Consider the following 26360-nt stretch of genomic DNA (forward strand, 5'->3'; position numbering starts at 1 on the left):
CACACTGTAGTATGGCAAGAACTATGCCCCTTACATGAAGTCATTAAAGATCACCTAATTCACGTTGAGCGAACAGTAGGGCTGAACAAAAATGACTGACAAGGCACAATACATCTTTTAGAGGGTATAGTATGGACGTATTGGAATAATTAATGTCGGGTGATGGTTTTAAAGTAATTCACGCGACATGAAAACTTTGTGGAAACGCGTCGATTTACTGGAGGCAAGTTTATCCCAGGGAAGTATTCACAGTTGACAGTGGTCGGCTGGGGAGCGGAGGAGGGAAGCGACAATAGGCAGCTTAGGGCGGCTCAAGCTCTGAGAAAGCGGCCTCCAGCTGCCTTACAATGAGTGACAGTGAGTGGGTGGTTGACCCCATGCTGGTGTACCAGGAAACAGACGCAGAACTTGTACGCCTGTTGATAAATGTCCGTCGTCCCGTTTTCAGTGAAACTTGTGAGAAAGCCGCGCAAAGCTACGGTGGAGCGGTCAGCAGAGAGCAAAATATGTGTGTTCGTGACTATAGCAACTTCACACTGAATTCGCGGCCCGCAGAGTGTCAAGTAAATCAGGTGAAGAGCGACAGAATGAAATACGCCGGCCTCCGATGGGAATGAAGACCTCGGAATTTGAAGTATTCTCCAGGGAATCAGAATTCCGGAAAAGTTGGTGTTTTGTGCAAACGCTAACCTTGATGGGTGGCCTAGGAGGAGCTGAATAGCAGAAGTTGAAAGGAAGGGAAATTTTGTGGGAATTTGTTCACTTCCCAGAGCAGGCATTGGTCGACGCTGGGAAGCGAAACATAATTAACGCGACTGGCGCTGCAATTGGCGTAAGTGATTTTGCTGGAGAGGAAACCGAGGTGAAGAGCGGACTGGCAGAAGTCTCAGTAGTGGTCTTCCGTTCCCAGCTTGCCTATAGTGTGGACGTGGCGTTCTTTACTGAGCTTGCCTGAGAAAGAGTGAGCATCTCTGCAGTTTAGAGCTTAGCAAATGGAACGATTGAGCTTGCAGATAGAAAGTTTTGGTTCAGCTATGTACTGAGCAAGATAACGAGGAGTGAATAGACGAGCACAGCCTTGCAGCACCACGAGGCCGGCTGACGTCCTCACAACGACGACGCTCCGCCATGGTGAATTCAGTGATATTGCACCCACTCTTGCTTGAATTAGGCCACTGATCAATTTGTTGGATCACGTCGACAAAGTTTCCACGAGGGTTTCATGGGCCGTGTATTGGGAAATTCTTCTCGCACTTCTCATTACGCCTGTGTCAGTCGATAGGAATTAATTTTGATTTATCGCGGTTTACTCCACCTAAAGGCAATTTATTACCACTGCCTGACAGGAGAATCATGTAATGTGATGACTGAAGGTCGGGAGTTAAAATAAATTTGTGCTAATCGACTGCATCTGTTTTCAATCAAGTAGTTGAAATCCCAAGTCACTTTGTTAATTAACTGTATGTTCAACATTTGTATCTGGTGTTCAACAGCTGAATATAACATCAATATGCACCCCTTTTTAATTAAAAGTGATCAATTCTGAATGAATTAATGTCAACACTGCCACTGCAGTTCAATCAGGAGTCACAGGGCCATATTACTTTTTTGCGTTATCTGATCTTGCGGCAGTTTTGCACTCTCTGTTGATCTGTTAGTCAATTAGCTGGGGTGAACACACACCAAAACCAGATACGTGACGGGTGGAGGGTTACAACACAAACGACTATCATTCCAGGAAAATGGGATAATTTATTCAAGAGAAAGAGTTTCACAAATTGCGCAAGTCAATAACGTGTTGGTCCACCTCTGGATCTTATGCAAGTAGTTGATTGACAGAGTTGTTGTATGCGCTCCTGAGGGATATCGTGCCAAATTCTGTCAAATTGACAGGTTACATCTTCAAAATCTCGAGCTGGTGCGAGAGCCCTGCCCATAATGCTCCAAACGGTCTCAGTTTGGGAGAGATCCAGCGACCCTGCTACCCGACAAAATCGAGCGTAGAATATCTTCGGCGTACCGCTGTGTTGTAGAGATGCTGAAGATGACAACCAAAGGGGTACTGCCATGGGAAGAAATGGTACTCCAGACAATCGCTCTAGGCCGTAAGGCCATATGATAGGTGACCGTCGGGTTGGTATCTCACCACCATTTGGAGAGTCTTCAGACACGTCTTCGCAGCGTATGGGGGCTCTGTTCTAACCTGGATTCATCACTGAAGACAGTTCAACTCGAGTCAATGAGACTTCATGCCGATGACGGCCTACACAACGGTGGGATGCCAACCTGACTGTCGCACGCCATACGGCCCGACAACCAGTAATCATGGTCTGGGCTGCCACTTGATTTCAAAGCAGAATCCCATTGGTTATCATCCGCGTTACCCTTACAGCACAGCGGTACGTCAACGATATCATGTGTCCCATTACGCTGTCATTCAAGGCATGCCATCCTAGGCTTACATTTCAGCAACTAATGCACTCCAGCACACGGTGAGAGTTTCTGCTGGTTGCCTTAGTGCATGTCAAACGCTAGCTTAATCAGCAAAGAGGGCGAATCTGTCCAGAACTGAAAACGTTTGATACGTTATAGGCTGGGTTCTCCAACGATCTCGGGATTTTGACGACGTAATACTCCAATTGAACAGAATCCGTCACGATACCTCTCAGCAGGCCATTGAACAACTCTGACAATCAATGCCAAGAAGAATATGTGCTTGCATAAAAGCCAGAGGCGTACAACGCTCAATTTTTGAAGCTGTTGCTCTTGAATAGATCACTCATTGTTTCTGAAATTGTAATACTTTGTTTGTCTGTACATATACATCACATCTGCCGATTTCTGCCCCATTCTGATAATTTGATAATTTCCATCGTAGTGCGTTGTCGTGTATGTGTGTGTGTGTGTGTGTGTGTGTGTGTGTGTGTACGAGAGCGTGCTGGAAAGTAATTCCTCCCAACTTTTTATGTGAGAATTCTTAAAGCTTTTTCAGTAGAACAATCGTAATCAACGTTCTCTATCTTTATATCTGTAGGTTACGTATTTTCAGTCCTCTGCCGTTAGAGATATACGAATAGTAGTGTGTAACGTGGCCATATGTCATTAACTATGTCTCTGCGTAAGAAACAGCGTGCTGTAATCGAGTTTCGAATTCGAAGAGTTCGACCGCACATGAACCACCCTCTCCTTCAACATGACAATGCCAGACGACACACGAGTGCTGTGGCATCTACGACAACCCGACGCCTTGGATTCACTGTCGCCATCATCCTCCGAACAATACCGTCTAGGACCCATCCGAATTTCATCTAACTTAAAGAATGCTTTCGAGGACTTTATTTTTAGCGATGAAGCGGGGCAAGCAGAGGTGAGGTCGAGGCTTCAACAAAGTCAACCACTCTACAGTGACGGTATCAACACTGGTCTCTCGTTGGGAGAAACATGTCCGTCGCCAGGACGACTTTGTTGATAAATAAATATGTAGGCGTGAAGAATGAAGGTGTACAATGTTAATAACGTCTGTTTAATTTAAAAAGCTTCAAGAGTTTTCTAAAAAAAAAAAAAAATCGGAGGCATTACTTTCCATCACGCCATCGTACCTCTTCTCCTATTCAGTCTCATTTATCATCAACGGCAGACGAAAAACAAAAAATGTCATTCGATATTTTTGTACTGATAACAACCATAGTAAGCAGACACAAGCCAGAAAAGCGGTTGCTTTTTCCTCACTTTGGCGGCGAATCATTAAAAAACTGACGTTATTTACATTATTTCAAGATCAAACATTATTATTAGTTACATACATGGCACATATAGACAGGGGTAACCAGAACTCAATCTACAAACTTTCAGAGATAGTATTATCGACCAAAACCTGCCAAGTAAACACGGGCCCTTAATTGTGTACCTGAAGATCTATGAGCACTAGTTCAGCTTCGATACAGTGAGACTACTGAACAAGTGCTCATAGATCTTAAGGTATTCACCGGAAATTTTTTCTTGTTTTGGTCCATACTACCTCCTCCCACGACATGAGTCATGTATGTAGCTGTGGCTCTAGTCCCTGTTTAGCAAAATTCGGTGTTGTATTGAAGGTATAGAATGTTATACGAACAAGCTTAGCGAATATACTTTAAGTAAAGTGTTCAGTTTGTTTTGTTAATGTCAGATGCAGAAATGAGCGGTAGAAAAATGTAAAAATGCAGTCAAAGTGTAGTTTACTGCGTCCGGAATGCAAGAGGACGATCGACTGCTTCACATGTGGTTTTCATTGCCAAAACACTAGTGTTCCTGAGCTGTTCAGTGTGTACTCCAGCAGAAGACTGCTAGCGGTGTTTGTAAACTATAGACTCTCATACGTCCTAAGGAGCGAAACTGTTTTCCGTATTTTGTAATCACCACTGCCTTAAGTTATGCGACAAAATGCGCATTTGTTTTATCACAATAATATGCGCGACAGTTCACTGCAATCTCCATTGTTCGCGTCGCCTGAGACCAGCAGGCTCTTTTGTGTCCCAGCTCTGCTCCTTTTCTTACATATCCTGTGGAATTTTTTCAGTGTCTCTTCTCTTGAAGACTTCTATTATTTCCCAATCTTTCCTGGCATAATTAACTTCTGCTCCAGGTTTATTCCATTCAGTACAGCCAATGTCATCCTTTTTATTGCCCTATTACTGCCTTTTGGCAGAAACTTTGTGAGAGCTGTTAACCATGTGTCAGAATAATAATAGGATTCATGTTATTGCAGTAACTACGTAGACTGCTATAACGTTATTATTGTTATCATACTCTTCGTTTCGGCGAAATAAGGAGCACGTTAACTCAACATTCTTTTTTTCCGAGCCTTTACTGCTGCCCAGTATTCCTACATCCATTTCGAGTGCTGTTCTTTTCTCCTTTGGGTTCACATCTTTCCTAATTTCATTTAGGTTTTTTCTGGAAATCTTTGTGTCTTCGTAACGTTTTCTTAAACGGATCAAGCACGAGATATTTCCAGTTCTATTAGAACTTTATCAGCTTCGATGAAGTATGTCCTACGGTTCCCTTATCTCAAAAGCTGGTTAATATTCTTTTTAATATCCTTCCTAACCTCATTCCTGTCATGTTGTCACAAAATTCTTCCTTTCCGAATTGTGTCACTTATCTTCTTCATGTGCCTAAACAGTTCATGGTTGTGACGCCTTCTATACTCACAGTTTTCTCCGATGGGACCGTGATTTTTCGTAATTTTTTTCTTTCGTTAGCCTATAGTCCCTCATGATATCTTTCTTGTTCACGCTAAGAGAGTCTGCAGTATTTACAGCCTATGGCCCAATAGCAGTGCAGTAGCGTCTTATTCTGGTAAGGCTTTCGATCTCTTATTGTAGATTCATTTAGGTAGTTGGTAGGTCATATCCATTTGTACATGCGTGACACGATGCCCGCTTTCTTTGATAGGTTAGGCTCTATCCATTCACGTAGGTATTTTTAAAAAAAAGGTTCAAATGGCTCTGAGCACTATGGGACTTAACTTCTGAGGTCATCGGTCGCCTAGAACTTAGAACTAATTAAACCTAACTAACCTAAGGACATCATACACATCCATGCTCGAGGCAGGATTCGAACCTGCGACCGTAGCGGTCGTGCGGTTCCAGACTGTAGCGCCTAGAACCGTTCGACCACTCCTGCCGGCAAGTATTTCAAATTTCCCATTTTCTTAATTTTTTTTACTCTGACCTCCAGTTCCCTTGGCTCTGATTTTACGTTTGTCACGAAGTACTTCTTCTCCAAGGAGATTTACAGCCCAGTTTTCGTTTCGTGTCTCTTCAGGTGATTCTGCTGCTGTATCTGAGAAGATCAATAGATCATCGTAAAAGATTAGACCATCGATGGTAAGATTTATATACATATTCCATTTTGTACCCTTGAGTGGTTCATTTCTATCTGCCATTCTAGGATGACATTTTCTAAAACATACAGTGACGGAAAAACATCGCAGTACCAAATAATAAAAAATGTAGAGTAATTAAATTTTCGGAATACATTTGCCTAGGTAACACATTTAAGTGATTAACACTGCAGGATCACAGCTTATGTAAACGTAAAACCATTGCAAAGGTGGAATGTTGGTACATTAACAACCGGTATAACCGACAGACTGCTGACATCAAGCATGCGAACAGGCATGCACTGTGATGTACAGATGCCGTATATCAGTTTGTGGGATGCAGTTTCAGGACTGTTACACTTGCTCGGCCAATACACGGATGTTAACGTTGGTTGTGGGCGAGAGTTATCCTGTAGGGAATGCTGTTAAAGAGTGGCAACACAACAGGTCGAATCAGCAGACTGACGTACTTGGAATAACTACGAAAGTTCTCCTACTGTCTTACGAAATTGCATCCCAGACCATAACTCCAAGTGCAGGTCCAGCGTGTGTAGCACGCAGACAGGTTGTTTGCAGGCCATCAACTGCCCTCCTTCTTACCAACTCACGGCTATCTCTAGCACTGACGCAAAATCAACTTGCATGAGAAAACAGAACAGATCTCCATCCTGCCCTCCAATGACCTCTCGCTTAACACCACTGGAGTCGCAAATGGCGGTGGTTTGGAGTCACTGGAATGCACGCTACAGGGCGACTGCCTCGGAGCTGTCCTTGAAGTTATCGAAGAGTTGGTTGTGTCACTGTTGTGCGAATTGCTGTTCAAATTGCTGCTGCAGATGCAGTACGATGCACCAGAGCCGTAGGCCAAACACGACAGTTTCCCCTCTCGTTGGTGCCACGTGCCCTTTCCGAGCTCGGTCTTCCTGCGACTGTGCATTCTCGTGAAAACTGCTGCCAGCAATCATGTACAGTGGCTACATTCTTGCTAACTCTTTCTGTGGTATCGCAGAAGGAACATCTAGTTTCTCGTAGCTGTATTACATGGCTACGTTCAAACTTAGTGTGGTACTGGTACAGCGTTTCTGTCATCGTAAAGGCACGTCCAACCTCAAAGGTAACTAACAATTACGACCGCTACAGTATGTATTTAACGCAGTCATGATTTTCATCCTTATAGTGGTGCTACTAGCGCCTCTCTTAAGTAACCGGCGCGAAGTTTGAAAAGACATGATCTTTCAGTTGTAGGAACACGCCTACCAAGTTTCGTTCCTGTCGCATAACTCCTCCTTAGTGTTATGATCTTTTTTTACTGTCGCTCCAGTTGAGGAGCAGATCACTACTAGTGGATCATCATAAACAAAACACAAACAGATTAGGAGTTTGCAATGTTCATCGATTTAGCCCCCCCCCTCCCATGGAGCATGGACCTCGACGTCGGTGGGGAGGCTTGCGTGCCTCAGTAATACAGATAGCCGTACAGTAGGTGAAACTACAACGGAGGGGTATCTGTTGAGAGAGCAGACAAATATGTGGTTCCTGAAGATGCGCAGAGGTCTTTTCAGTAGTTGCAGGGGCAACAGTCTGGATGATTGACCAGGCCTTGTAACATCAACCAAAACGGCCTTGCTGTTCGGGTACTGCGAACGTCTGAAAGCAAGGGGGAACTACAAGAGTAATTATTCCTGAGGACATGCAGGTCTACTGTATGGTTAAATGAGAATGCCATCCTCTTGGATAGAATATTGCGGAGCTAAAATAGTCCCCCATTCGGATCTCCGGGCGGGGAGAAACAAAATTGGCGATCTACGGATCGTAGCGTAGAATACTAGATCTCTTAACGGAGGGCTAGGTTCGAAAATCTAGAAGGAGAAGTAGATTTATTGAAGTTAAATATAGTGAGGATTAGTGATGTTCGGCGGCAGGGGGAACAGGACTCCTACTCAAGTGAATACAGTGAATAAGAAAGTAGGAATGCGCATAAGCTACTATGGTCAGCATAGTGAACGCATAATTGTAGGCAAGATAAACACAAAATCAACATCCACGACAGTAGCAAGAGTTTACATGCCAACTAGCTCCGCAGATGATGAAGAGATTGGAGGAATGTAAGAGGACATAATAGAAATTATTGAGATAGTTAAGAGAGATGAAGTTTTAATTTTGATGGTGGACTGGAATTCGACATCAGGAAAAAGAAAAGAAGGAAAAATAGTAGGTGAGTATGGAATCGAGGGAAAGGAATGGAAAAAGAAGGTGCCTGGTAAAATTTCGTACAGAGCATGATTTAATCACAACAAACAATTGTGTTAAGACTCGTGAAAATAGGCTGCATATGTGGAAGAGACCTGGAGACACCAGAAGGTTTCAGATTGCTTATATAATGCTAACACAGAGATTTCGGAACCAGATTTTAAATTTTAGGGCATTTCTATGGGCAGATGTTGCCTCTGATCACAATCTATTAGTTACGAACTGTAGAGTAAAACTGAATAACTTGGAAAAAGGTGGGAAAATAAGGATATGGCACACGGATAAGTTGAATGAACAAGGGATTGTTGAGAGTCACGGAGGGACATTAGACAGCAGATGTCTAGAACAGGGAAAAGGAACACAGCAGAAGAAGAATGGGTAGCTTTAAGAGTTGAAATAGTGAAGGCAGACGAGAATCAAACAGATAAAAAGACCAGGCCTGGTACAAATACTTGAATAACACAGAAGATATTGAATTTAATTGACGAAAGGAGAAAATTTAAGAAGGGAAATACAGACGTCTAAACATTGACGGGAAGTACAAAATGGCTAAGCAGAAATGGCCAGAGGACAAATGTAAGGATTTAGAAGCATACCTCACTCGGGGAAGGATACATACCGCCTACAGGAGGCCTTTGGAAAAAAGAGAAGCATCTGTATGAATATGTAGAGCTCAGATGCAGAACCAGTCCTAAGCAAAGAAGGGATTGCTGCAATGTGGAAAGATTATATCCAGGGTATATAAAGTGAAATGAACTTGAAAGCTATACTATAGAAAGAGAAGAGGACGTAGATAAGGATAGGGTGGGATATCTGATACTGTAAGAAGAATTTGGCAGATTAGTGAAAGACCTAAGTCGAAACAAAGCCCCGGGAGTTTACGACATTCCGTCAGAACTACTGATAGCCTTGGGAGAGTCATCCATGACAGCATTATTCCACCTGGTGCGCAAGATGTGTGAGACACGAGAAATGCCCTCAGACTTCAAGAAGAATGTAATAATTGCAACTCCAAAGAAAGCAAATGCTGACAAGCGTGGAAAGTACCGAACTATCATTTTAATAAGTCATGGTTGCAAAATACTAATACGAATTCTCACAGAAGAATGGAAAAACTGGTAGAAGCCGACCTCTGAGAAAATCGGTTTGGATTCCGGGCAAATATACAGTATGTGATCAAAAGTATCCGGACACCTGGCTGAAAATGACTTACAAGTTCGTGGCGCCCTCCATCGGTAGTGCTGGAATTCAACATTGTGTTGGCCCACCCTTAGCCTTGATTACAACTTCCACTTTCGCAGTCATACGTTCAATCAGATGCTGGAACGTTTCTGGGGTAATGGAAGCCCATTCTTCACGGAGTGCTGTGCTGAGGAGACGTATCGATGACGGTCGGTGAGGCCTAGCACGAAGTCGGCGTTCCAAAACATCCCAAAGGTGTTCTGTAGGATTCAGATCAGGACTCTGCGCAGGCCAGTCCCTTACAGGGATGTTATTGTTGTGTAAACATTCCGCCAGAGACCGTGCACTATGAACAGGTGCTCGATCGTGTTGAAAGATGCAGTCGCCATCCCCGAATTACTCTTCAACAATGGGAAGGAAGAAGATGCTTAAAACATCAATGTAGGGCTGTGCTGTGATAGTGCCACCCAAAACAATATCGGGTGAAAGCCCCCTCCATAAAAAACACGACCACACCATAATACCACCGCCTCCAAAATTTGTACTGTCGGCACTACACACGCTGGCAGATGACGTTCACCGGGCATTCGCCATACCCACCACACCCTGCCATCGGATCGCCACATTGTGTACCGTGACTCGACTATCCACACAACGTTTTTCCACTGTTCCATCGTCCAATGTTAACGCTCCTTACAAGCGAGGCGTCGTTTGGCATTTACCGGCATGATATGTGCCTTGTGAGCAGCCGCTCGACCATGAAATCCAATTTTTCTCACCTCCCACCAAACTGCCACAGTGCTTTCAATGGATCCTGATGCAGTTTGGAATACCTGTATGATGGTCTGGATAGATGTCTGCCTATTACATATTACGACCCTCTTCAACTGTCGGCGGCCTCTGTCAGTCAACAGACGAAGTCAGCCGGCCTGTACGCTTTTGTGCTGTACGTGTCCCTTCTAATGACTACTGAGGTCGCTGATGTGGAGCATCTGGCAGTAGGTGGCAGCACAATGCAACTAATGCGAAAAATGTATGTTTTTGGGAGTGTCCGGATACTTTTGATCACATAGTGTAGGAACACGCGAGGCATTACTGACAGTACGACTACTTTTAGAAGATAGGTTAAGGAAAGGCAAAACATTTGTACACTTGACAAATTGGCTGGTATACTCTCTTTAAAATTATGAAGGTAACAGGGGTAAAATACGGGAAGCGAAAGGCTATTTACAACTTGTACAGAAACGAGACAGCAGTTAGAAGAGTCGAGGGGCATAAAAGGGGAGCAGAGATTGGGAAGAGAGTGATACAGGGTTGTAGCCTATCCCTCATTTTATTCAATATGTACGTTGAGCAAGCAGCAAAGGAAACCAAAGAAAGATTTCGAGTAGGAAATAAAGTTCAGGGAAAAGAAATAAATACCTTGAGGTTTGTCGATGACGTAATTCTGTCAGAGGCAGCAAAGCTCTTGGAAGAGCAACTGAAAAGAATGGATAGTGTCTTAAAAGGAGAATGTAAGATGAACATCAACAGAAGCAAAACAAGGATAATGGAATGTAGTCGAATTAAAACAGGTGATGCTGAGAGTATTAGACCAGGAAATGAAATACTAAAAGTAATAGATGAGTTTTGCTATATGGATGGAAAAATAACTTATGATGGCCGAAGTAGGGAGGATATAAAGTGTGGACTGGTAAAGGTATGAAAAACGTTTCTGAAGAAGAGAAATTTTTTAACATCGAATAAAGTTTTAAGTGTCAAGTATTCTTTTCTTAAGCTATTTGCCTGAAGTTTAGCCACGTATAGAAGTGAAACGTGGACAATAAACAGATCAGAGAAGAAGAGAATAGAACATTTTGAAATGTAGTGCTAGAGAAGAATGATGAAGATGAGATGCATAGATAACGTAACGAATGAGAAGGTACTGAACAGAACTGATGAGAAAAGAAATTCGTGGCACAAATTGACTAGAAGAAGGAATCGGTTGATAGGATACATTCTGAGACATCAACGGATAACAAGTTTGGTACTGGAGGGAAGTATGTGGGGTAAAAATGGTAGAGGGAGGCCAAGAGATGATCACAGTAAGTGGATTCAGAAGTTGCAGTAGGTTGCAGACGTTATTTGGAGATGAAGAGGCTCGCACAGGATAGAGTAGCATGAAGAGCTGCATCAAACCATTCATCGAACTGAAGACCACAACAACAGACCAACATCGTTTTAGGAACTACCCTCCGTAGTATAGTCAAATGTAGATATTACCGAATTATAACTGGTTCCCACAAACAGCTCTTAGGAAAAGGACGAATATGTCACATGGACTTGAACCATTCCCAGTCAAAGAAAGCGCTTCTTTAAGTGTGTTTTATATGTTAAAGAAAACTAGAAATGGAGGAGAGAACGAAATATGGAGTACACTGCAAGAGCAGGCAATAGCAACTGCTACGGGAAGGAGAGCAGACCATTGCAGGTTTGTGAGCATGGCTTACCTGTTACTTTAAAGGCAGTGTATGGAAAATTTTCGCTACGATTGAAGAATAAATAGTGTCAGCGTTGATAATTAATACCAACGGAAAATGACCAATCGTTGGAGTACTAGCAGAGATCAGTAGATCTATGGATGTAGTAATACACTAATGTAGTAATATTAAAGAATGCAAGAAATTGTTTGTAAAGATCTATTCTCATTTGGATTCGCTTGAGAGAAGATGGTTACAATGTATGTAAATGTGATGGAGTGGAGGTCATTGCTCGTCAGCGTCGATTAATGGATGATCCGATGCAGAGCAAGCGTTTAGTTGGCGCGACTCCTGTGGTATATGGTACAAGAAGGGCAGTGTATTTTCCCCCATTATGATATCGGTACACAGAGGCTGGAGATATAGAGCTGTGCATGTTACACTAAGCAGCATACAATCAAATGTGCAGCACCAAGGCCTATCTGATCGTCGCTCTAGAGAATTATTACCCTTCCTTTACCTACATTCTCGCCGATTGGACTTATAGAAGAGCCAATAGAGAGTTGCGTGTTTTGTAACAAGATCGTTTATCCAGCACGAGAATATTTTGAGGATATTCAACAACCAAGTTCTGTCGTAGAAGCTACAAGAAAGGTGCTGTGCATTATGTAGAGGGTTTTACTGTTGAGAAAAGAAATCCAGGATAGTATGTTACATCTTCCCACGTACATGTTTTGAAATGACCAAAGAAATCCAGGATAGTATGTTACATCTTCCCACGTCCATGTTTTGAAAGGACCACAATAAGGAATTACAGCTAATAAGGAGGATTTACTTCCATCGCCCTTGGAGAGCGGGCAATGGTTAAAGTACTCTATATCACACAGCAATAACTACATAAACGTGGGAGGAAACAGAGAGAGTGGTTATGGAGAAGCTGCTGTTGGAGTTCGAGGACCTATTTAATTACCATGGCACATTACTGGTGATACCCAAACACAACACAGAATTCCGACTGGAGATAAACCATATGTGTATCAAAAACATACGGAGTCCATCATAACTTCCAACGTATTGTGGAAGAGTTTATCACACTACAATGGAACAATGGAATAATGGAGAGGGCAACTAATCCCTGCAGAGCTGCTGTCGTCAATGCACCAAAGAGGAAATATCGATTCTGCTGTGATTATCGCTAATTAATCAGTAGAACGGTGACTTATGTACACTCGAAGATAAAAAGAAAGACGCACCGCGATGGAATTATCCGAGTGGGAGGAGAACTCGTTGACAACTCTGTCAATTAATGCCAATCTGAATACCTGTTTGCGTAAGCACCAGAGGAACGGATTATTGACTCGCTCAGTTTGCGAAGCTCTTTCCAATCAATAGACCATCCAGTTTTGCTGAAATTGTAATAATTTGGTTGTCTGTACATGTTAATCTACCGATTTACGCCCCATAGCAACTCTGGATATTTATTTATTTACATCGTTTACGCCCACATTAGAGCAAAAAAACCAAACATAATATAACAGAGTCTACAATAATTAAGTTTAAGTCTTAACAGTCAGCAGTTTCTTCGTTTCCCAAAACTTCTTCATTCGCTGTGATCTAGCTGCTCGTTCTTCTGCAGATTCGACATACTTCTTCCGTTCTGATGGTTTGAATGTCAGTCGAATGTATTTGTTCTTCAGAAGCAGTTTCTCTTCTCTGTGTTGAATTTGGTGTGTCGTGATGTTCAGTTTATCCAGATCAATTTGTACTTCTTTAAAGCAGATGTTTTTGGTTTTACTGTTCCAGAAGTAGTCAAGATGTTGCTTCAGGATTCTAGTATGTGGTAGGTGAGATATCTGGCCGAAAAATGCAATCCTTCTTTTCCGCATTGTATCAGTAATGGATTCACTTTCTTTATACACTACTGAATTGGGCAAAAGTCTCCACTGCCCATTAACTTGGTGCTTCTTACTGATCATTGTTCGGAGTATTCTTCTATCAACTTTCGGCAATTTGTCAGTTGTCGCCTGAGTATTTAGTCTGAACAGTGATTCACTTGCATATGTTGCTTGCTTCCGCTTTAACGACGGAGGAGTAATGTTGAAATTTAGCATTTACTGAGAAAGGTCGTTTTTTGTAGGTTGGCCATGTGGTTCTCTGCGCTCGCTGAAGTTTTAATGTTCTATTATCTATTGATGCACTTGATCATTGATCAGATAATCAAACTCTGGATAATTTAGAGCAATTTAAGTTTTTTCCGTAACAGACCTAAACATTTTCTGCATTCTGGCTGGCAGACACTTACTGTATGAGTGTCCACTAATGGATGTTCAGATACATTTGATTATACAGTGTATGCACAGCGTAGATCACACTGTGCACTAAGGGCAGCTAAAAGGGGGGCAAAATGCGATGCTTCTTGAGTATTGGCTGTTCTATGTATCGTTGGAGTCTACTCTGTAAAGCCAAGTACAAATGTCCTCTTTCTGGCATTAGGTTTGTACACCTCTAAGAGATTACACTCTGCTCACAACAACAGTGTCTTGAGAAAGAAGTGTAACTGATCGACTTGTTTATGAAGTAACTTTATATTACTTCCTCCTACACACACCTCGCAAAATGACAACATTGGGAAAGTAGAGTTAATACGGTGGTCTACCTACAGATATTCTTTCCGGACACCATTTGCGAATGGAACAGAAATTGCTGTTATAAGACAGTAACAACATAAGTTCTGTATTTGGAACATAATATAAGTAAGGGACTTATTGATTACATAATTTTCTTGCAACGCTTGGGGATAATATAAGATATGTTTAACCAGTGAGGGAAACCTAATTGCGTCTCCACTGGAGACCTATGAACTTGGTGGTGATCATTACAGTCCCTACGTCATCATTCTACAGGACCTCCAATATTTTTTCAAAGTTTGCAACCACAGTGTGTGTGTGTGTGTGTGTGTGTGTGTGTGTGTGTGTGTGTGTGTGCGTGTGTTGAGAAAAGATGAATTTTAAGAGACTTACTCATGACAGGTTTCGAACTCAGAGCATCCCTGGCTGCATGCAATGAGCTATCGCAATGACACTCGCATGGCGATTATTACCCATTTAAATATGGCACAGCCAACGTAAAAATGGTCATTGTACGAGTCTTGCTACAAAGATAATACATCAAGGTCATGTCTCATTTCTGGAAATATCCCCAGTGATTAAGAAGACAAGTTATAAAACTAAACGTGTTTAAGACTGATGACCACTAACTACATGTGGTGTTCAGGTCAGACACTGACTCATGGCTAGTGGCCAGTATGGAGAGACAAGAGTTATCTGTTCTCTGGGTTTGGAGTGTGGGATTAATTGTTTGTGCACACATTGTACGAGAGTCGTTCAATAAGTAATGACCCACATTTTTTAAAAAGCCATTATTAGACATAGACAAACGTCCTTTCTGGTGCTTCACACCTGATGTTTGTTCTATACGCCGGCGAAGGTTTGAGCCGTTCTGGCAAAATTGCGTCTACAAACGACTCACGTTACAAGCAGCGTGCTGTTATTGAATTCTTGAGTGCAGATAAAGAAACAGTGGTGAACACCCATAAACGTTTGTGTGTAGTGTATGGTGATGATGCAGTTGATAGAAGTACAACTGGGAGATGCGTAAAGAAAGTTAGAGCCTCAGGAAATGCAAAACCAGAGCCCTATGATCAGCCACGCTCGGGACGTGCTGTCACAGCCACTGCTCCAGTCATGCTGAGTCGTTCGGATGCCATTATTCGTGCCGACCGGCGCATCACAACTCGACAATTGGCGCTACAGTTGTCGGTCAGCATTGGGAGTGCGTCTGCAATGGTCGAGACTCTCCGATATTCAAAGAGGTGCTCACGATGGGATCCACGAATGCTCACAGAAGACCACAAGTTTCAAAGAAAGGCCATTTCATCTGACTTGTTGGAGATTAAAGATTCTCTATTTTGAGAATGACGAGAGCGTCAGTCATGCAGTGAAAACATGGCTATGCCTACAGGACAAGAGGTTTTACCAGCAGGGAATACATGCTCCTCCACAACGTTGGCGTACAGCCATCGAACGTGATGGAGACTACGTACAAAAATAGGACATGGACAAGACATGATGATGAATATTGTCACGAAATTCTGACTGTTAAAATTAAATGTGTTCTGAGAAAAAGAAAGACCGCCGTACCTCGCCCATACCCCTCACACACAGGGCTGCTTTCTCATAGTTGCAGCAAGAGCACAGCACGCTATAGATGTCCAGATACTGTTGGTGGTGGTGGTTAGTGTTTAACGTCCCGTCGACAACGAGGTCATTAGAGACGGAGCGCAAGCTCGGGTTAGGGAAGGATTGGGAAGGAAATCGGCCGTGCCCTTTCAAAGGAACCATACCGGCATTTGCCTGAAACGATTTAGGGAAATCACGGAAAACCTAAATCAGGATGGCTGGAGACGGGATTGAACCGTCGTCTTCCCGAATGCGAGTCCAGTGTGCTAACCACTGCGCCACCTAGCTCGGTTCCAGATACTGTTGATCACATAGTATAAGCAGAATGCAGACCACACTAAAAGCTGCTATAAGTTTCACACAAGTGCTGTCTTCGAATGAGTTTTATAATCGTAGATGGTTTCGTCATTCTGGAAGTACCAGCCTTCATTTAGATGTTGCCTTGGATGGTGCTGTAGGCTTGAACAATGTGAAATCTGTTCTTGCTACTGCTGTGTTGAGTGAGGTGAGACATTTTTCTGTGTGTGTACCGGCAATGGCCTCTCGAACTGCTTGCGCTTGCACTAGCAAGCATTTAGGAGAGCTTGTCGCAGGACAATGATGACTGTGGGGCAGGCCGGTTGCAGCAGTGTGCACCAAGAATACATGTCACTGACTTCCGAAGAAACTCTCCTTCAATTCTGGTTGTTTATAAGAAAGATGTTATTATTCCTATAGTGTTCCAGTGGTAGTATAACTGTGGGCATTAAAAAAAAAACGTGAGTAATAGTTTAACACTAAAATTCTTGTACTTGTGCGAGTCTTTCGAAGATAATTTTGAAATATGGCTATTTGGAGTACTGGGAGAAAACTGACAATACTGCAACAAATAGCCCCCTGTAGTCACTTGCCCCAAAACTGTAGATATAGAAATGGAAGGTGATCTCACATTGGAGTACCGGAGAAAATCGGAAAAATTTCAACAAATTGCACCAAAACTGTAACTAAGTGCCCCAAAACTGTTAATGCAGATGTAGAAGGCGGTCGTACATTGTAGAAAATGTCATTTGGCAGCCATGAAGTCGCTTTTGGGTTATAAATTATAATAATTAACATAACAGTGGCATAAATATAGAGATGACCACGTTTTGATGGCGGCCGTAGATTATATTAAGACAAGTGGAATAGCGTACTGCGTAATAATTCATAGTGATAAGCTAACTGGCTCGTAAATCATAGTAATTTTAGTAATTTAGCAATAGGATAACGCTCCATCGTTTTTCTCACATACACTCTGCTGTCAAAGTGTGTGACATCATAAATCATAGTAATTCAGCCACCCAATATTTATACAGCACCCAGCTATCCTAGATGAGTGGAGGACAGGGGGAAGGAGAAAGCAGAGGTAGCAACATGAAAGGCGCCGCATATCAACATCTGGAAGTTAAATAATAAACAATAAGAGTATTGGTGCATTCTTTGTTTGAACTTGTGCAACTTAACCGTGATGTCATTGTTTACACTAGGAAGAACAAATGAGCATGGTTTGTTTGCTTATAGGCCAAGGCCAAGTGGCTTCACTTTTTACATAAGGAGAACAATGGGCCCTTTGTCCCTGAATGCAGTCAGCCACCCCTGCTCAGGTTTTTCGCTTTTTCTTGTTATGGAAGCCCAGTTCAACAAGGATTTAAAATACGGTGATTCGATCTGTTGAGCCGTAGGCCTTCCTGAAATCAACGAAGCTCATCACGAATTCCCTGTTCCTGAGTTTCAGATATGGAAAGATGGACTTCAGATTCGTAATATGTTCAGCAAATAATCCTCCCTTTCTGAAATTTCGTTGGTATTCTCCTAATAGTAGATCTATTTGATGTTCCGCCTCCTTTTTTGTGCTTTTGAGAGGGTCATATAAGTTGTTAGCAGGAGACAGACATCACAGTAGTTGTTCACATCTGTGCGGTACCATTTCTTAACTTATGGATTACTTGTTTTTAGTATTATCACTCTTACTAGTATACAGGAGGAGTCATGTAAGACCTATCATCCATTTTGTTTTATGGCCGTCCCAGACGTCGAAAAGAAATTTTCTGCACCTGTAGTATGCTGAGGAGCAATAATGTTTTGTGTCGATAATGCTCTGAACTCTGGTATCAACCGAGGTACTGAAACAAGTATGTTTTATTTTTAATGGAACCGCGTACTTCCTATAAAAGCATTCAGTAGCTCTTAGAAAGACAACTACAGTTATAAGTGCTTGTAAATATTGACAATGAAACTTTTCGCAAAAGACGGTAGCGCTGTTGCCTGCAAACTAGTGTCGTCGTGTATACTAGTCTTAATACTGCGCATTGACGGTCTGCTATGGAGGAACGTAATGCGTTAGGATAACACCTCATAGTCGTACACAAGAATCACGATAACTTTCACCATACTGAGGCTCTGACGCACTTTCCACTTTCGCGGCGACACATAATGACGGCATTTGTTGGGTTGGCGTTTCAGTTTTGGCCCGTAAGATGTGTCCCATGTATCATCCAGTGTTTCGATACGGTGTAAGAAAGCGTCTCCTTCGCGACCATAGCGCTCCAAGTGCGTCTGAGCAGCGTCGTAACGCATCCATTTCGGCATTCACGCGGAACCCATCGTGATGCAATTTTTCGCATGCGCAGGCGTTCCTTCAGGATGCGAAGCACAGTCGTATGTGCTAATCTGGTTTCGTGGGCGGCTCGCGAATCGTATGGTGTCGATCACTGTCCACTAAAGCGGCAACAGCATGCACTTCTTCTTCAGAGACGCTAGGGCGACCTGCCCGATGAATGTCTGCCGCAGTTTGCCGAGCTTCGTTGAAGTCTTTTACCCAACGTGCCACTGTTCAGTACGGCTGTACCGATTCCCCGCACGCCCCTTGAAGACCTTGATGACACTTTCGTGCTGTACGATCTCTAGCACATTCAATGTTGATCCAACTCCGTTGTTCATGTTTCGAAAACACAGTGACACCGTTACGTTAGACCGCTCGCTCACCAGTGACTGAGTTTCCCTTGATTGTGCGCACGCCGGTGACGTGGGACGCGCGAGTCCATTTGCTCGGAGGTGAGGTAGGTGTTCAAATGGTTCAAATGGCTCTGGACACTATGGGACTTAACATCTGAGGTCATCAGTCCCCTATAACTTAGAACTACTTAAACCTAATTAACCTAAGGACATCACACTCATCCATGCCCGAGGCAGGATTCGAACCTGCGACCGTAGCGGTCGCACGGTTCCAGACTGTTGCGCCTAGAACCGCTCGGCCATTTCGGCCGGCTCGACGGCACATATCGCCTAGTGTAGTTGGGGCTTCGTGATGGACTGCATATTAGGATTTGATTTTTGTAAAATAAACAATCTGCCATAGTCTCCAATAAAGCGAGCTGTTGGAAGGCACCATGGTACTGGGGATGGGCTTGTGCTGGATGAGTGCTGAAGTTTGTGACCCCAAAAATGTTCGCATACTCCGAAGTCACTGTACAAATCTCGTCAGGCTTGCAGTGCGAAGTGAATTTCCTCTTTACGTAGTAAAAAGCTTCTGTCAGCCGTCCGCAAGCCATGAGGTATGCGGTCTGGCTTTTCCGGATACAGCGTGCAGCCAAGTCCGCACGTGACTCACTGCTGTTTATTAAGACGAGGTGTCCCACTAACGATCGTCGAAAACAGTTACAGTCACGCGTAGTGTAATGTAACGGTGCCGTAAAATTCACCGGGTGCTGTCAATAATGTTGTCCTCAAAATATTAAAACACTCAAACACACCTTCGTATTAACTCTGAGACGTCTGGAGTCACGTCAAATCTCACGGGTGCCCGACATCTATACTCACGCAACGCTAATGATGAGCGGTGCACGGGACAAAATTAGGCGGCATATTGCACCGCTTAATAACCGGGAAGCGTTCATAGGCCGACACGGATCAATTATCATCACCGCTACGTTTGTAAAACAGTCTTAACGGGGATCACCTATGTCACTACGATTCGCGATACAAGGTTCAAATGGTCATTTGTCCAGTGCCAATAACAGATGCTCTGTAGTTTGATCGATACCACATCTAACTTCACCTAATGTTGGTGGGGAGAAAAGTTCTTTTCTTATCAGTGCTTGTTCTATTATGTCATAGTTTTATTCATCAACAATTAACTCCTGATTCAGAACGTCATCAAAATGTTCCTTCCACCTATACATGAGGGAGCACTGATCTTTTAAAAATGTACTGGTATCACCGAACCAAAGTGGATTTTTTACCAATGATAGTTTCACTATAAATTAATTTTATGGCTATAAAGAACTGTCAGATATTTTGCTCTGAGAGGTATTGTAACTTTAGCTTTTGGTATCCACGATTCTTCAGCGCACGGGTAGTTCTTCCTACTTTTGCTTTGGTGAAATGAAAGGGGTCTTACTTAGCGAGGGAGTTCACGTTCTTTCGCCATGCTCGCAAGTACTGTAAGTAATGTTTTCTTGACCATATGGATGACCAACTTCCGACTTCTGAAATCAGTAGCATTACCGAAACAGTACCTCCGCTCCAGGACGCCCACTGCTCGTTCACTCAAGAGGACAGCCGAACGAATCCTACCCACAAGCTTTGACATAGTTTGAACACCCCATTCACGGAGTTAGTCAGCCTCAGGAGCAGGCTCCAGGCATTCTCACCACTCAGATTCGCTTCTCCCGCTAACAACCACTCGCCTAGGAACTGCCGCTTCCTTACAGGATTTTTCGCAAGTTTATTTCCAACATAAAAAATTCCTGCAAAACGCCGCCATGGAAAAAACCCTTAACCGAACGATTGCGCCCCACCAGAACAGTGATTACAATGTGAATCTTCCCTTATCTCACTTTACGCGGATCGGGGAAAATCAGACTGTCAGCGGTGGACAACGCTCAATTTCACCGGATGCTGGATACAAACCCTTGTGTCCCTGTGAGCCAAGAGGGAGAGTCAAATTCAAAAGGGATGAAAATATAGCCGCAATTAAAATCCAAATCAGATAATTGTTCATACGTACAATCGTCTCATTAGACAAGGGGAATGATATGCTAGAATACTTGCAAACCGTTCTTAAGCAATCGCTCTTGGTAATAACAGGTAGTGGAATAGGCAGTACGTGACATCTAAAACTGTCTCAAATTCGTGGGCCGTAGACGAAACGACCTTGGCAACGTCTGGTCGCGACCATATGAAGTTTCGCTGAGGAACCCTTACACATTCACCATACAGTCACGATTTCTCTCCATGCGCTTTCCATATTTTTGGAGCCGTGAAGGAAGAAATTCGTGGCCGTTGATTTCCCGCGGACGAAGAGGTGCACATCTGGATACAATCATGGTTCCATAGGGAACTGCAAACATTTTTCCAAGACGGCATTCACCGTCTTGTCTCACAATAGAATAAATTTATTAAAGGTTATGGTGGTTACTTTTGAAATTGACATTAGTTTACTTACTTTTTTTCCATATTTCTCATTTTTACTTGAGTGCACTTCATACGAGGGGCGTTCAGTAAGTAACGCAACACTCTTTTTTCTCGGCCACTTTCAGTTGCAAAAATGACGAGTTTGTTGAGGGACGTTGTGGAATATATTTGCTTCAGTCTCTGTAGTTTCATGAAGTTCCGATAGGGGGCGACGCTATATGTAGTCATCAAAATGGTGTCTGTAACGAGGGTGCGTTCCAAGCAGAGAGCTGTGATTGATCTCCTTCTGGCTGAAAATCAGAACATTGCTATTCATAGGCGCTAGCAGAATGTCTACGGAGACCTGGCGGTGAGTCGTTAGGCGAAGCGTCTGTCACCATGAGGACAAGGTCGCGCAAACATGTCCGATCTTCCGCTTGGAGGTCCCGGGTTCGATTCCCGGCCGGGTTGGGGATTTTCTCTGCCCGGGGACTGGGTCTTCGTGTTGTCTTCATCATTTCATCATCATCATCATCGTCGTCGTCATTCGTGAGAGTGGCTCGATTGGACTGTGTAAAAGATTGGAGCCGCGTGGGATTTGCCGGGCGGTCTAAGGCGCTGCAGTCACGGACTGTGCGGCTAGTCCCGGCGGAGGTTCGAGTCCTCCCTCGCGCATGGGTGTGTGTGTTTGTCCTTAGGATAATTTAGATTAGGTAGCGTGTAAGCTTAGGGACTGATGACCTTAGCAGTTAAGTACCATAAGATTTCACACACATTTGAACATTTTGATTTTTTTTTTTTTTTAATCGGACTGTGAAAAACTTGGGAGTTGTATGGGCGCAGATGACCGCGCAGTTGAGCTCCCCACAAACCAAATGTCATCAGCATCGTCTCCCGCTTGCCGGCCAGCCACACACAGTTGTGACTCCTGCAATGTTGGAGCGTGCGGACACTCTCACGCGAGATTATCGACGGACCATATCTCACTGCTCAATCAGATGCCTTTGTTGGCAGTGCTGATACACTCGTGCAGTAGTTGGGGTATTTAAAGGTATGTAACCGCTGAGTTCCTCACTGTATAACAGAAGACAATAAAGAGCAACAAAGGACCAGCTGTGCGGAGTTGCTTGCGTGTCAAGAGGCTGATCGTGACAATTTTTTGTCAAACATCGTTACAGGAGCTGAAACAAATTTGAAAACTTGTGGTAAACTTCTGTAGCACCAAATTGCTGAGGTAAACTTTCCCTAGGCTCACACACTACTTAATCTAACTTAACTCAGGCTAAGGACAACACAAACACCCATCCCCGAAGGAGGACTCGAACCTCCGGCGGGGGAGCCAGCGAACCGTGTCAAGATGCCCTCGACCACGCGGCTACCCCGCGCGGCACAGGCAATGAAATTTGCTTTCTTGACTTCGAACTCGAAATAGAATGGCTGTCCATTGAGCAGCAGTGCCACACTATCTCTCCTCCGACGAATAACTTCAAAGGCGCACCCTCAGCCGGTGAAGTCACGGCGAAGGTCATCTGGGACTCTTATGTCCTCCCTCATGGAGCAACGATCGACTCTAAAGTGTATTGTGCCATCACTAGGAAATTTGGGAACCGAAAATGGTTCAAATGTCTCTAAACACTATAGAACTTAACATCTGAGGTTACCAGTCTCCTAGACGTAGAACTACTTACCTAAGGAGACTGAAGGAGAGCACACTCATCCATGCCCTTTGGGAACCGACTTCAGCGTGTTCGTCATCACAAGTTGCAAATAAACTTGGCCTTCTCCCTGACGAGGCCTCACACAGGTCTGCGCACCCGAGAGAAGCTCACAAAGCTTCATTGGACTGTTCTTCCTCGTTCACCCGACAGCCCGGATCTCGCACCTTCCGAGTTCCATATGTTTGGCCCAATTGAAGGATGCACTTCGCGGGAAAGAGTACGTGGATGATGGAGAGGTTATTGATGCGGCAAGACGTTGGTTCCGTCGTCGACTAGTAGAGTGGTATCACACCGGCATATAGGTCCTCCCAGTAAGGTGGCGTAACGCCGTCGTATTGAACCGAGATTATGTTGAACAATAGCGTTTTGTAGCCAAAGAGGTGAAGAATAACATGGTGTATTGCAATCCTGAATGAGAAAAAAAGTGCATTACTTATTGAACGTCCCTCGTGTAAATGACTTAGCAGATAACCTCGGAAGATTCATAAGGCTTTTCGCCGACGATGCTGTCGTATATAGCGAAGTCGCAACGATAGAAAATTGTAGCGAAGACTTGCCGAGGATCGACGCGTAGTGTAGGGAGTGAAACTCACCCTTAACATAAACAAATGCAACGTATTACAAATATGTAGTTAGGAAGGCCCTTTACTGTGTAATTGCAGGGCTGCAGAAGAATCACTGTAATCCTTCCATAAAATATCTAGGACTATGAGCGATTTCAAGTGTAACGGCCACATAAAATTAATTGCGGGTAGAGGAGATGTCGGAGAATTCTTAGGAATTGTCAACGAAAGAAGTAGCTTACAAAACATTCGTTCGCGTAATACTGGAATATTGCTCGCCATTATGAGATCCGGATCAGATACGACTGACAGAGGAAATAGAGAAGACTCAAAGAAGACCAGCACATTTCGTTACAGATTTATTTATTAATCGCGACAGCTTACGGAGATGCTTAGCCGACTTCAGGGCAGACGCTGCGGGAGAGGCGTTCTGCGTCACGATGTGGCTTACTGTTGCACTTCCGGGAGCGTATATACCTAGATGGGTCAGCCAATATACCGCTTCCTCCTACGCATATCTCGCGAAAAGACCATCAAGATAAAAGTAGAGAGATTCGAGCCAGCACAGAAGCTTAGAAACAATTTTCTCACGAACCATTCGCGACTGTAACAGGAAAAGGGGAAGTCTACTTTTACATTTACATCTACATGGTTACTCGCCAATTCATAATTAAGTTTCTGACAAAGGGTTCATCCAACCACCTTCAAGCTCTCTCTATTAGTTCACTCTCCCAATAGCAAGCAGGAAAAACAAACCCTGAAATATTTCCTTGAGAGCTCTTGTTTCTCTTATTTTATTCGTTCAAATGGCTCTGAGCACTATGGGATTTAACATCTGAGGTCATCAGTCCCCTAGAACTTAGAACTACTTAACCCTAACCAACCTAAGGACATCACACACATCCATGCCCGAGGCAGGATTCGAACCTGCGACCGTAGCAGTCGCGCGGTTCCGGACTGAAGCGCCTACAACCGCTGGCCACCGCGGCCGGCACTTATTTTATTATGATGATCATTCCTCCCTACGTATGTGGGCGCCAACGTAAGATTTTCACACTTCGTGGAGAAAGTTACTGAATGAAATTTCACGAAAAGATACTGCTGCAACGAAAAACATCTTTGTTTTAATGAGTACTAGCTCAATTCGCGTATCACATCCGTGACACTCTCTGACCTATTTCACGTTAATGCGAAACGAGCTGCCGTTCTTTGACCTGTTTCGACGTCTTCCGTCAATCCTATCAGATGCGGATCTCACACCGCACAGCATTACTCCACAAGAGGGTGGACAAGCATAGTGTAAGCGGTCTCTTTAGTAACCCTGTATTTTGTAAGTGTTTTGCTAATAAAATGCAGTCTTTGATTCGCTTTCTGCTCAACATTATCTGCGTAATAGTTCCAGTTTAAGTTATTCTTAACTATAATTCCCAAGAGTTTAGCTGAATTTACAGCCCGTAGATTTGTATTATTTATGGTGTAACCGAAATTTAGCGCATTCCTTTTAGTACTCACGTGGATAATTTCACACTTTTAACTATGCAGAGACTACTGCCACTTTTCGCACCTTACAGGTATCCAAATCATTTTGCAATTGTTTTTGATCATCTGATGACTTTCTAAGACGCTAAGTGACAGCACCATCTACAAACAGTCTAAGAGGGCTGCTCATATTGTCTCCAAACTCGTTCACGTAGATCATGAGCAATCATTAAAACAAAGTCGATTTTTGTTGCGACGGGATCTTCTCATGAAATTTCAATCACCAGCTTTCTGCTCCGTTTGCGAAAACATTCTGTTGGCACCCACCTACATAGGGAGAAATGATCATCACGATAAAATAAGAGAAATCAGGGCTCGCACAGAAAAATTTAAGTGCTCGCTTTTCCCGCGTGTCGTTCGAGAGTGGAACGCTAGAGAGACAGCATGAAGGTGGTTCATTGAACCCTCTACCAGGCACTTTATTGTGAATAGCAGAGTAATCACGTAGTAGTAGATGTAGAACAGACGGCTTACAACACTTCCTTGCAAAACATCAGATATTCGACGAGTTATCGACAGTCACTATGCCCTGTGGTCCTTCTGATAGGAAATCACGAACCTAGTCACACGACTGAGACCATACTCAAGAGGTACGCAGTTTGATTAGAAGTAGCTTGTGATGTGTCAAAAGCCTTTCGGAAACATAAAAATATAGAATCCATTGACATACGCTGCCTTTAGGACTCATTACTTCGTGAGAACGAAGTAGCCTCGCCAGCGGCTATGTCCGCTTCAAGGTCACCCGCCTAGCGAGCAAACCAGAGAGCCATCTTTAAAAAAAAAAAAAAAAATAAATAAATTTCACGAGCTGTCTGTTGCGACCCATAACCACCTCAATCAATATTTTTTTAAAAAGGAGATAAGGAAAGGAGATAAGGATCTTTATTGTCTATAATAAATCATACAATCGCCGTTGATCTTTATTTTACAATTGCCATTACCAACTTTGGCCCATATAAAGAGGTACTCATCTGCATTTAATTTTTTCTTCTTTCTAGTACTCAAAACAAATGGCATGCTTGGAACTAGAGTACCATAAGGCTGTTTAGCCAACAGTCCTGTAGTCTCCGAAATACTCCATGTCTTCCAAGTCAGTATGTTAGCATCAGGAAAAGCTTCAAGGCCACCATAAT

Source organism: Schistocerca gregaria, chromosome 2 (genome assembly GCF_023897955.1).
Source record: "Schistocerca gregaria isolate iqSchGreg1 chromosome 2, iqSchGreg1.2, whole genome shotgun sequence".
NCBI lineage: Eukaryota > Metazoa > Arthropoda > Insecta > Orthoptera > Acrididae > Schistocerca > Schistocerca gregaria.